Source organism: Pyrus communis, chromosome 7 (genome assembly GCF_963583255.1).
Source record: "Pyrus communis chromosome 7, drPyrComm1.1, whole genome shotgun sequence".
In the NCBI taxonomy this organism is placed as follows: domain Eukaryota; kingdom Viridiplantae; phylum Streptophyta; class Magnoliopsida; order Rosales; family Rosaceae; genus Pyrus; species Pyrus communis.
The window spans coordinates 10,289,957-10,302,144 of record NC_084809.1 but is presented as its reverse complement, the minus strand read 5'-3'; positions in this window follow the sequence as shown (position 1 = coordinate 10,302,144).

The window sequence follows — 12,188 nt, the reverse complement described above, 5'->3', positions numbered from 1 at the left end:
TTAAGTCTCGAATTTTTGTGCTTGCAAGTATACGAATCAAATTATAGTATAGCATATAAGCACAGATATAGTCCCACAGAGATCGAATTGATTCTAAAGTCTTACTTACTAAATTGAAACAAATCATAGTGTCGAAGCTTTAATGGAAAAGAATGAAACTTTGAAATTAAACTAAAATAAAATAAAGCTTGAAAATAAAATACATGTAATTTATAAATTGAAAACATAAGAAAAGAAGACCTAGGGCATCCAAATTCACCGTAACCAATCCTACTTAATTCCCTTAATAAGTTATGCTCAAGTAGTTCCCCAATATTGACGATCGATTTTCCCTAAATTATTCGACAGTCATGGCATTTGGTTACATCAAAAGTATCCTTACATGTTAACCCTCTATGGCATCTAGATGGATTTAAACAAGTAAGAACCCATTAAGTTCTATGGAAATCGTTGGAAAATCACACAATCCCTAATTGCATGACATCTACAAATAGGTGTTTATGGTATCAATTGCAAGAAGCTACACCCATGTTAAGTATGACATCTACTCTAACTTGCATCAAATTAACCTAATTTAAACCTCGATGGTGATCAAGCATCTAAATAAAAATCCAGCTCATTACAATTAGCAAAAGATACTCAATAAAGATGAAAAACTTGATAATAACAATGCCACAAGGCAATTAAGTATTCATGATTAGGCTACATCGTAGCCCTAGTAAAGAAAAACTCCAATGTAGCTCTTCCTCTTCGCCCTTCCTTGCCGCAACCTGCTATGGGAAAATTTGTTGATGTTTTTCTTTTTTAGTAATGCATCACAAAGAGAAGAAATCTCCTTACAACACCCATGGTAAAGACGAGAAAGAAAAAACTAATTTAACCCCACTAAAATCCTAACTAATGCACTTTACGTTCTTATGAAATAAAAAGAAAATAAATGGAAATAATAAAAACAAATAACTATGTCTCTTCTTAAACCATTGAATAGCACTCCCATGTCCATTTGATTTCCAAAACTACTGCAGTCTCATCTTCTTGTTGTAACGCATATGCCTTGGTGCAGTTAATTAGCCTCTTGCTCCACTGGAATTACTGTAGACACCCAAAAAACTCATTTTTCACTTCATTTTTGCGTAACTCCAGTATTTAGTGCCTATAAATTAAAACAATATAAATTAGTGCATTTAACCCATTCATATATACAAAATCCGAAGGAAGTATATGATAAAAATATATGAAAATAAGCACTCATCAAATACCCCCAAACTTAGATTTTGCTTGTCCTTGAGCTAAACAAAAGAAAATAAAACAGAACAAATTTTTAGCTAAATTCCCAAATTTTAATCTTAGACAAAACACCAACCTTGAGATAACTTTCAAGAAATAAGCAACAGTAGTTCAAGACATTATCCAAGCTTTAACCAATTTTTAATGAACCAACTTGGTGTGTAGTGTGTGTAATAGTCATGTCAATGCAATTCCAAGCTTCTTAAAATCATCCTATGCAAACAAGTGAGCTTCTCACAAGGCATACACTCATTCACTCATATTTGTAGGTTAATGTGTTTCACTCAAATAATCTCATTATACATGATGCCATATGCTTGCTTGTCTACCTAACTTGATATCAATATCAAGTAACTTCTTGGATCAAAAGGTCTTTCATAGAGTTATAACGAGGCTGAGGATTTATTGGTTACACAAGAAAAGAGTAAGGAAAAACACAAAATCTAAATAAGTTGTAGAGCATCACAATCGTATTTGAGAGATGGAGAAACTTGAAAACCCGCACTTCAGAACTTGAGCACCAAAATAGATCATTTGGTTAAATCTTGAAACCTTTTTTTTTTTAACATCACATTTCTCTTTTTTCTTTTCTTTTTTTTTTCTTTTTTTTTTTTCAAGCAGACAACCGTTTTTATTTTTTTTTTGTCATGAGTTTTTTTCTTTCTTCTCATCATTTTTTTTTTATAATATCCAACCCCCAACACTTGGAATTCTCTCCTCATCTTAAAAAAAGTTACTCTACAAGCTTTTTAGGCAGGTAGAAATTTTTTTACAAGGCTAGGTAGGGAAAATTTAGGTTTAAGAACAAAAAGGATCACAAAAAGGCTCAAAATGGCTAACTAGGGAAAACAATTATAATGGCTGGCTAGAAAGGCTCAAGGGAAAGGACAAAAGCCTAAATCACTTCCAAGTTTGTTATGTGAATTGATGAATGCAACGAGAGATATAAAGCAAGTTCTAGAGATACATGTAAAAATGAGATCATGCGCACAAGAATAAACGAGATTGATGCATAGTAGTTCAATCATAAAATAGGCTCAAAAGCTCACAAGGGTTACATTAGCTCACTATATTCACATATGAAACTTTTAATCATGCTCTAGTTTCACACCAACAAGGCTACGTGCATTTGTTTTTCCAAGTCATGATCATCAAAAAAATATAGTTCAAACAAAGATAATGTAAAGAACTAATGTCAAACTTAAATTTCTTGAAAGTTATGAAAAACATAAAAATCGTATCTCATCACTGAATGGGGAAGTAGCCAATAAAAACAAGGCTCAAAGAAAAATATTTTTGGGTTCTCAAGTTTTATATTTTTGTATGTATTTTTGGTTTTTTTTTTTTTTTTTTCCAAAACTAAAACGAAAACAATGAAAGAAAAAAAACGAGGATAATGAACATAGACAACAAAAGAAAATAAATGAAATAAAGCTCTTGGACAAGAAAACTTCCCGGGTTTAAGGAGACGGCCAAACGAAGATGTAGATGACAATCCACTCCCAAACTTGAATTTTCCTACCGGCAACATGGTTAGGTGGCTCTAGTTTTCTACAAAAACACCAAACAATGGTTAAGCTAAACAAGAGACTTAGGAGAATAATTTTTTATTGAAAAAAAAAAAAAAAAAAAAACTAACAACTAACATCAAAGCTAAACCAACGAAAAGATGTAACAATCCAATTAAGTAATAGAATCAAATTTATCCCCGGCAACGGCGCCAAAAACTTGTTGCAAAAATTAGATAACCGAAATTAGGCTCATTAAGTCTTGAATTTTTGTGCTTGCAATTAAACGAATCAAACGACAGTATAGCATATAAGCACAGATATCGTCCCACAGAGATCGAATTGATTCTAAAGTCTTACTTACTAAATTGAAACAAATCATAGTGGGGAAGCTTTAATGGAAAAGAATGAAACTTTGAAATTAAACTAAAATGAAATAATGCTTGAAAATAAAATACATGCAAATTATAAATTGAATACATAAGAAAAGAAGAGCTAGGGCATCCGAATTCACCGTAACCAATCCTACTTAATTCCCTTAATATGCTATGCTCAAGTAGTTCCCCAATATTGATGATCGATTTTCCCTAAATTATTCAACAGTCATGGCATTTGGTTACATCAAAAGTATCCTTACATGTTAACCCTCTATGGCATCTAGATGGATTTAAACAAGTAAGAACTCATTAAGCTCTATGGAAATCGTTGGAAAATCACACAAACCCTAATTGCATGGCATGTACAAATAGGTGTTTATGGTATCAATTGCAAGAAGCTACACCCAAGTTAAGTATGGCATCTACTCTAACTTGCATCAAATCAACCTAATTTGAACACTACATGGTGATCAAGCATCTAAATAAAAATCAAGCGCATTACAATTAGCAAAAGATACTCAATAAAGATGAAAAACTTGATAATAACAATTCCACAAGGCAATTAGTATTCATGATTAGGCTACATCGTAGCCCTAGTAAAGAAAAACTCCAATGTAGCTCTTCCTCTTCGCCCTTCCTTGCCGCAACCCGCTATGGGAAAATTTGTTGATGTTTTTTTTTTTAGTAATGCATCACAAAGAAAAAAACCTAATTTAACCCCACTAAAATCCTAACTAATGCACTTTAAGTTCTTGTTAAATAAAAAGAAAATAAACGGAAATAATAAAAACAAATAATTATGTCTCTTCTTAAATCCATTGAATAGCACTCCCATGTCCATTTGATTTCCAAAACTATTGCAGTCACATCTTCTTGTTGTAACGCATATGCCTTGGTGCAGTTAATTAGCCTCTTGCTCCACTGGAATTACTGTAAACACCCAAAAAGCTCATTTTTCACTTCATTTTTGCGTAACTCCAGTATTTAATGCCTATAAATTAAAACAATATAAATTAGTGCATTTAACCCCTTCATATATACATATATATATATATATATAATCCAAAGGAAGTATATGATAAAAATATATGAAATTATGCACTCATCAGCAGCTCAGACTGTACTGACTATTTCAGTTGGATAGAATAATATGTCATCGGATAGTACTGATTATTTAGTCGTGCTTACTGACTATTTAATCGAGCGATTGGTGCAGTACCGGATTAAAAACGATTTTAAAAAATAATAATAATGTCTATATACATTTTAACAAAATAAACAAATTAAAGAGCACTAATCAGATTTGTTCTCAGTTAAAAAATAAAAATAAAAAACTCAATTCATCTTGGACTTGTTTTTGTCCGTAATTCTTCCTCCTATTAATAAAAGTTGTCATGTACAAAGTATCAAAGATTATCATGTTCATTTACTTCCTCAAAAGGAGATTGAAGAACATTTATGGCGCTCAGTTTCACAATTTAAAACCAAATTTGGTGTTAGAGCTAGTCGATTTGATGGGAAAAAACTAAAAACCACCACCTCTGATCCAAACGAAAACGTTGCTGCCATGGATGTTCGCCATGAGCATTTGCAAATGCAGGTCGACAACTTGTTCATCGATTAGCCGCAATTCCAACTTATTCCACAATCCAATCCCCATCCCCATCAACCATATATAGTCGCATACCCCAAACTCTAGTTCCTACTTTGTCGAGAGAGAGAAGGAATATTGGTTGAGAATATGGATCGGGAAAGCACTGTAGTAATCAGCAAGAGAAAGATGGAAAAAAAGCTAGCTTGATTTTGTTTCCAACGACCCAACTAATCATACCAACGATTTGGATTATATAAGTTATCTGGCGTGCGTCGTATAAAATAAGCGGGGCCGCATAAATAATCCGGTGCTAATTTAATACGAAATGGCACCAAAACCAGATAGTATTAAATAATACTATTCGGTGTCTAATACGGCATGCCAAACGAGGCCTTAGTGCTTGTAATCATAACCACACGATGTACATTATTGCTCATTGCATTCAGGGCTTGATGATGTTTCAAGTGTTGAGTTGAGTTTCCATCATCATTGATGAATTATTGTTTCAAGTGTTGAGTTGAGTTTGCATCGTCATTGATGAATTATTGAAATAGACTCTAATTAAAACCCTATATTATTGATGTAGTTGAGGTTGCATCATCATTGATGAATTATTAAAATGGACTCTAATTAAAACCTTATATTATTGATGTCCCACATCAATAACCCTATATTATTGATGTAGTTGAGTTTGCTTCGTCATTGATGAATTATTGAAATTGACTCTAATTAAAATCCTCTATTATTGATGTCCCACATCAAGACTTTGTACGAGTTTGAATAAATTTTCTAACAAATTCTATTCTCAAGCGGAAGTGAATTCTAACAAAGTATCAAATATCAACATGTATACGAATGCTAAAACAATCTCAAAAGAACACAAGAGATTTATGTGGTTTGGTGCAAAGTCTATATCCACTGACGAAGCACATCAAGAAATTTCACTAAACAAACAGAGATTACAAAAGAGTGTTTAAACTCTCACAACCCAAATCCCACAAATTATAAACTCTAAACCAAACAAGTAGAGAACCCAAAACAAACGGAGAAGATTATCCCAGATTGCTTTCTAACTCTCAAATTGATTCTCACCCAATTGCCAACACGAATGACCCATAAGTTTGCCACACACTCATGGCTCCAAACGGTGTCCTCCACCCAAAACACAATGAGAAAAAACTCTCTAAGCTAATGGTGTTGGCAAACAAAATAAACAAACCTAAAGGTCCTATTTATAGTGCATAGGACTTATGTTACAATGAGAATCCTAATCCTAATTGGAAGTAAATTCAAATCCTAATCAAATAAGTAATTAACAAAATCTCCCCACCAATCAAAGAATCCAACCAAGAAGTTAAATCCAAATCCAAATAGGTTATCAAACGAAATAAGTAACATAGACCTAATTTCTACATCATCCTAATTTAGAGTCATAAATCCCAACAATCTCCACCTCGGCGAGAAATTAGCAAACCTCCAAATCAAATACAAACTTCCTCCGTCAAAATCTTCAAATATCAAATTTCGCCAATGACACAAAAAAGTTCATCATGAATGGCAAACAAAAGCCCAAGTTGAAACCTAAAGCTTTGATACCACTTGTCTGTGTGGAAGCATACATTTGTCAATAGAGGGGTTGCTCATGGGTCCCACACATACAAGTCGAATTGGATTATTCCCTTCACTTTGACCATTTGAGAGCAATGAGTATGGAGTTTGACCAAAAGGCCTTGGCAATATGTGTGTGTGGTACCATTCCTTATAAACCATAGATGGCTCTCCTCCTTAGCCGATGTGGGACAAAGTGTGGCTCTAATCTAAACCACCAAATTCTAACAATCTCCAACTTAACATGATTCGAGCCATTGACAAATTGATGTCTGAAGATCCAAATTCAAATACAGCTCCACCTTGACCAAATGGAACCAAATTCCAAATGAGCTCTTCAACTTCAAATATCGCGAGCTTCACCAATCCCAAGCGTTGCCTGGGCTCTCCACCAATCCCAAGCATTGCTTGGGCTCTAATACCACTCGTTGTACTTTTATGCGCAAGCAGAAGTGAATTTTAACAAAGCGCCAAATATCAACGTTGTATGTGAATGCTAAAAACAATCTTAAATGCTAAAAACAATCTCAAAAGAACACAAAAGATTTATATGGTTCGGCGCAAAGCCTACATCCATAGGCGAAACACGGCAAGGAATTTCACTAAACAAACGGAGATTACAAAAGAATGTTTAAACTCTCGCAACCCAAATCCCACAAATTACAAACTCTAAACCAAATGAGTAGAGAGCCCAAAACAAACGGAGAAGATTCTTCCAAATTGTTCTCTAACTCTGAAATTGATTGTCACCCAATTGCCAAAACGAACGAGCCATGATTTTGCCACACACTCATGACTCCAAAATGGTGACCTCCACCCAAAACACAATGAGAGAAAACTCTCTAAGCTAATGGTGTTGGCACACAAATCCTAACTAGAGAATGTTAATCCTAACTAGAAGTAATTCCAAATCCTAATCAAATAGGTAATTAACAATGAGAATGTTAATCCTAAAAATGAGAATGTAAATCCTAATCAAATAGGTAATTAACAATGAGATTTATAGTGCATATGACTTAGGTTACAATGAGAATATTAATCCTAACTAGAAGAAATTCCAAATCCTAATCAAATAGGTAATTAACAAAATCTCTCCATCAATCAAAAAAACCAACCAAGAAGTCGAATCCAAACTCAAATAAGACACCAAACGAAATTGGTAACATATACCTAATTTATGCATCATCCTAATTTTGAGTTGTAAATCCCAACAATGTCAATATCCTTCATAACTATGTTTTATTTTGCATGCCATGAAGAGAAATGCTAAGGAGACTCTTAAAAGTGAGACTTCTCATGGACTCTCGCCATCTCATAGTTTTTGCACAATATTTTATAATGTTAGCGCAGAAATTGACGTTAAACTGTGAGGTGGTATAAAATCCATGAAAAATCTCACTTTGAGAGAATCTCATTAGCATTTCTCTTACCAAGAAATATCTGACTATAAATTCTTGATTATCCAACTATTTGAGAAAATTATTATCTTCTTCAAATCCGTCTAAGACCTTTATTTATTAACATTTCAATTACTATTATATCAAGCCCATCTTTATTAGAATTAGGTTTTTGAGGTAAATTTGCATTTTCAATGTTCTTTAGAACTACTAGCTAGTTAACGTCTCATTAACTAGGTGCACCTCATGAACCTTGTTCTTTTCTCTCTTGTTGAAAAAACATCTCTAAGTTTTTTTTTTTTTTTTTTTTTTTTTTTTTTTTTTTTTTTTTTTTTTTTAAAGTGTCTTACCTTGAATTTGTATCTCAACCATCCAAATCTTTGTAATACAATTGGATTTTACTTTTCTTTTTTTCTTTTTTTTATTTTTTAAAGAAATCACTTTATAATATTTGCTTCTTACCTTTTAGGGGTTAAAATTAAACTGTTATATCCATATTCTTGAAGTCTACTTATACTTATAGTATGTTTGGATGAAGAAATTTAAAATTACTAAGGAATTTCAAAATGATGGAAATTAAAATGACAGGATTTTATTTTATAGAATTTGTGAATTTTCTTGTTTGGTTAACCTAAAAGAACAAGGGAATTGAATACGAAATTTGTTATTTTTAAACTCTCAATCATAGAAATTGAGAAATGACACCAATTTACATAGAAATTAAACTTGAAAATTGGAGGTCCCAAATTCCAAGTTTTTTTCCACGCGGAAATTCTAAATTTCTATGGTTATGAATCCAAACAAGGGAATTGGTGCATATCAATTTATAAATTCTGACTTTTACACAAATTTCAAGCTTTAATCCAACATATATCAATTAATGGTTTTATCCCATTAACTAATGATTACATGAATCATTTACCACTTAATGTAATGTGGCATAAATATATGATCTACTAGCATTACTCTATTCAAATAACGTGCAAAACTTTTGCAATTGATATCCTTTATTTTTTTTAATTAAACAAAAGGTGTTGTTATTGACACTAAAAAAAAAAAAAATCATTCTACACTTCTTATAAGTGTGTGTGTGTGTGTGTGTATAATATAGAAAGTTAATTTGACTCTCACAATGACTTTCTATAATGTCAATAATATATCACAAGAAACATTTTTTTCAATAACCTTTTGGACATATTTTTATAATGCAGTTCATAATTGAAGTGGAAATTGACCACTGCTTATATTTGAATATTTCTATCATGCAGTTCATAATTCATGATTGATGTCAATAATATTTTTTTTTTATATTTGTATGACTTTGAGTATTCGTCCAAATTATTGAAATGGACTACCGCTTTGTTAATTAATGTAGCTCATGATGGCTTGAAATTGTTGGTTTCATGGTTTGTATGACTTTGAGTATTTGTCCAAATTATTGAAACGGACTACCCCTTTGTTAATTAATGTAGTTCATGATGGCTTGAAATTGTTGGTTTCATGGTTTGTATGACTTTGAGTATTCGTCCAAATTATTAAAATGGACTACTGCTTTGTTAATTAATGTAGTTCAAGATGGCTTGAAAGTGTGGTTTGATGGTTTGTATGCTCTTGGTTTTAAATTAAATTTTAGGGTAAATTATACAAAACTACCTCAATTATAAGTCGAATCACAATCTCATACCCCATGTTTAAAAATTACAATGTCATGCCTTATCTTACAAATTTGTTGCAATGTTAGACCTCCGTCACTTTTTCTGTTAAATGATGACGTGGCTTGAGGCGGAGCCCACTTTCTCGTCCAACTGGATAAAAATATTAATTAAACATTGAAAAAAAAAAGATAAAATTAATTAATATTTAAAAAAGGGACCCACCCCTTACCATCACTATCACGCCTTACCTTTCTTCTTCCCCAGTTCATTTGTCCCCCCTCCCAAAGATTAAATGTAACAATCCGTTCCCAAATATTTTGGTTTTTATAATTTTAAAGTATGAATTTACGAAAATGCCCTTCGAGGAAAAAACGTTGACTTTTGTTGACCACCTTGTCATGTCACGTGAGATTCATTTCCTTGGTGTATCCTAATATTACTTATCGCTACAAACATGTGGGCGCAAGCGAAGTTGAATTTGGAGTTAAAACGTGAATTTTACAGAATTCAAAATGTAAGGGCATTATGGTAATATTACGTCTCGTGAGATATTTTCTCGTTTCGTCCTCTCTCACTTTGGTTGGTGTGCCAGTGAAGCCCACCCCTGATTTTTGGTTCCCCGGTTCTTTCCATCTTTTTCTCTCTTTTTCCCATCTTTCTCTTCAAGCTGAACTCTCTCTAGAACTCACTCATTGTCTCTCTACCTCATCTCTACAAACTCTCTATCCAAGCCCACATAACAAATACCGACGGCATCGCCTCCACCACCATTAGCCTAGCCACTCCGGCGAGCACCATCACCATTTGTGGACCCTCCCTCCTCCCTTTCTTACCTCTTTGCGATCTCACTTTGTCTCTCTTTTGACAGTCATTTTGCATTGTCGTCCTCGACGAATCCTTGCCATCCTGACGAAGGTAAGCTTATAAAATCTTCATAGATCGTATTTATGAGTGACTTTGGGACATTTTTTAGTAGTTTTGGTGGCTATTGGATGCAGACACAGCTCAGTGGTAATGAACCCAGTTTTTCGATAAGTAAACCCACTTTTGCAGGCATTTTCCAGCCAACTCCGGCCACGGCCAAGAACACCAGTGGTATATTTCTATTCCTCTCCTTCGTAGCTTTCAATCTATATATGGCGTGCTACATTTAGTTGTGTATTGGAGCTAATTGAACTCCGTTTAATTTCCTGGCAATTTTTCCAGAAATCGGCCGACCCACGGCCTGAAATCGAGTTAACCCTACCCGCAACCCAAAACTGAGCCCAACCTAATAACCAAGCCCAATCTAATAACCCTGCCCAACCAAACAACCCAGAAACCAGATCCAAACTGGATCCAACCCAGTAACCTAAAATCGAGAATCAACCCGAACCCAATTCCTTGTTTTCCATGGGTTGCGTATGGATGGCTGTCATGGCTGGTGCGTGGAGCAGACGCACGTCTGCCAATGACTTTTTTGGTAACCCATCTCGGTTCGTGCGGTGGCGTGTGGTCTCTCGAGCCACCGCCCCGTCGCAATGCGTGGGGAATTCGAGCTCCCTCCTTAGGTTTTTTGACGTGCCAAATCCGAATCCACTGTCCATTTCCCAAATTCGATCATTTTAGTCAAGTTTTATTAATTGGTCTCTATTTGTGGTTAAGTGCGTCGATTGGAAGTGACCTCGTCCTCCCTAGTTCAAGTGGCTCCCAGGTAGTGAAATAACTGTGAGTTGACCCCTTCTTAAATTGCATGTTTTTATAAAATATTAAGCTTGCATTCATGAAAAGCATGATTTCATCATTTTACGTTTTATGCATTATTTATGATTTATCGAATTATGTTTTACAAAACGTTATGAATTGTTAGACTTATGCGTATGATATATTACGGATTTACAAATACGATTTATCTATGGTTTATGAAACGATGCTTTGAGCATTTGAGCCCCGGAGATTTGATATGAGTTTTTGAGATATGTTTTATGTGCTTATCTAGTGGGTTATCATACAGCACATACACACAACACGAGTATGTAGACGTATATGGCCATATGACAGCTTTACTGGCAAAACCAGTGTCGGACAACTTCAAAGCATACTTAGGATCTTCTCCTACTCTAGTAGTGTGTCGGCCTTGATATCATTTGGATGTCATGGCTTTAGTTTACTAATGCCCTTCAGCATGGTTGTGCAATCCTCATTCTGCCTGAATAGTCACATCCTATATGAAGTATAAGAAATTAGTGTCGGAATTGTGCCTCAAGTTTGACGTCATTGATTAATGAATGACTTTCAATATCGAACCGATACTATGCGTCATGCATTCCCTAGGAATGGCGGGCAAAGTCGTTTCTGCATAAAAGTGACGTGAATTAGAGGAAATCTTAGTGGAATGAAGTCTAGTTAGGACCAGTTGAAGATCGGAGGCTATGATGGTACTCTACGACTTGCGTTTCTTAGGAATGGCGGGCAGAGGCACCTGTTAGGAGATTACTTAAAACATCCAAAGTTTGTGTTGGAGAAAATTAAGAAAGCACCAGTTGTAGGTAATGTTAGCATGTGTCGGTGGGGTAGACCGAATCAGTTTCCTCGAGCTTGTTGTTTCCACTGAGCTAATTCGTATGGACCCTGAGGAAAATTCTCAGTAATTATCTTATTGATAATATTCTTGTCTACTTCAACCACGAGGTCAAGTTAATAAACATCAACAGCCAGCTTTATGCCAAATTTTTCGAAAATCAACCTTGCTTAGATTCCATACCATTCTTAGGAGACGTGAG